The sequence below is a fragment of the Monodon monoceros genome, unplaced genomic scaffold, assembly GCF_005190385.1.
Source record: "Monodon monoceros isolate NGI ecotype Baffin Bay Population unplaced genomic scaffold, NGI_Narwhal_1 Super_Scaffold_12, whole genome shotgun sequence".
Taxonomy (NCBI): Eukaryota; Metazoa; Chordata; class Mammalia; order Artiodactyla; family Monodontidae; genus Monodon; species Monodon monoceros.
The window spans coordinates 29,095,253-29,097,305 of record NW_021703768.1 but is presented as its reverse complement, the minus strand read 5'-3'; positions in this window follow the sequence as shown (position 1 = coordinate 29,097,305).

Here is a 2,053-nt window from a genome sequence, read left to right as displayed (position 1 = left end):
CACACCAGTCAGAATGGCCATCATCAAAAAATCTACAAACAATAAATGCTGGAGAGGGTGCGGAGAAAAGGGAACACTCTTGCACTGCTGGTGGGAATGTGAATTGGTTCAGCCACTATGGAGAACAGTATGGAGGTTCCTTAAAAAACTACAAATAGAATTACCATATGACCCAGCAATCCCACTACTGGGCATATACCCTGAGAAAACCAAAATTCAAAAAGAGTCATGTACCAAAATGTTCATTGCAGCTCTATTTACAATAGCCCAGAGATGGAAACAACCTAAGCGCCCATCATCGGATGAATGGATAAAGAAGATGTGGCACATATATACAATGGAATATTACTCAGCCTTAAAAAGAAATGAAATTGAGCTATTTGTAATGAGATGGATAGACCTAGAGTCTGTCATACAGAGTGAAGTAAGTCAGAAGGAAAAAGACAAATACCGTATGCTAACACATATATATGGAATTTAAGGGGAAAAAAAAAAAAAGTCATGAAGAACCTAGGGGTAAGACAGGAATAAAGACGCAGACCTACTGGAGAACGGACTTGAGGATATGGGGAGGGGGAAGGGTGAGCTTTGACAGGGCGAGAGAGAGTCATGGACATATACACACTAACAAACGTAGTAAGGTAGATAGCTAGGGGGAAGCAGCCGCAAGGCACAGGGATATTAGCTCGGTGCTTTGTGACAGCCTGGAGGGGTGGGATAGGGAGAGTGGGAGGGAGGGAGACGCAAGAGGGAAGACATATGGGAACATATGTATATGTATAACTGATTCACTTTGTTATAAAGCAGAAACTAACACACCATTGTAAAGCAATTATACCCCAATAAAGATGTTTAAAAAAAAAAAAAAAAATTTGTATGTGGGACAGTTGATCTGGGCTTGATTTTTTTTTTCTACCTTATCTACCTCAAATTTCAGTGGCCAGTAGCTAATTTAAAAGAATGTAAAAGTTGTATATGACCTTATTGACTGGGTCAGCTAGAAACATCGGGTGTTTGATTGGACTGCTATCCAGATTGCTGCCGCCCACTGAATGAGCTTAGAAAGTAGCTTAGTTCTCATCTACAGTCTGCCAAGAGTGAGACTTTGTAGTGAGTTGTGTTGTGCTGAACATTTCCAATGTAGTTTCTTAAGACTTAGGGATTTCACAAAACAGTAAAATTTTAAAACTTTTGGAACCAAAATAGGTGACAACTTTCTATTTTGTCAGATACGAGGATATTAAAACTACAACTACCATTCATTATTACTACCATTTCATAAAACATTTTAAAGTCAAAGTCTCAGAGTGGACAGTTAGCAATTTTATACTGTCAATAAAGAAAAACTGGAAATATGACAAATAATTTCAAATGAAACAAGAGGGTTACACCATAACATTTACAGTGCTACACTTCGTGCTCTTGTTTTCTGGATATAGGTTTGTCAGTTTGGAGATGTTAAGACTTTGGGGTCTCACGAAATAGTAAAATTTTTTAAATTTTAGTGCCACCCAAAAACGGAGTCTGAATGGCCACTTCTTTCTGATAATTCGTTTTTATCACAGTCAATGTTGAAAATCCATTTTTAACTGGATATGCGAAAATGGAAGCAACTCTTCCGAGGCTGCCGTAGTCAATTCAGAGTATTCTGGGCAAGAACAGCAGCAGTCCCATCTCCAGACAGGGCTAAAATCTGCAGTGACCGACTAGGTGACCAGTTCATAAGCACTGCAGAGGTCAATGGAATATAGGTGCCTTCGGCCAGGGCCGCAACCTGAGACCTCAGTCCTGAGTGCCAAGCTTAAAGCATTCTGGGAATCAGCTGAGGGAGAGCGGCTGCAGCCAGGAAGGAGAGGAAGCCTCGCAGTCCAAGGACAAGCCACTGGATTAACTAACTGGTGTGTGTGTGCTCCTGCCACAGCAGAACACTGCTCACTGCTAATACCTTGGGTACTGGCTGATTATTAGGATTTACACACTGGACAAATGACTGAAATGAAAAAATACTGTCTTAAATGAAGAACCAAGATGTGGCTCTAGCAGCACTGAGCGA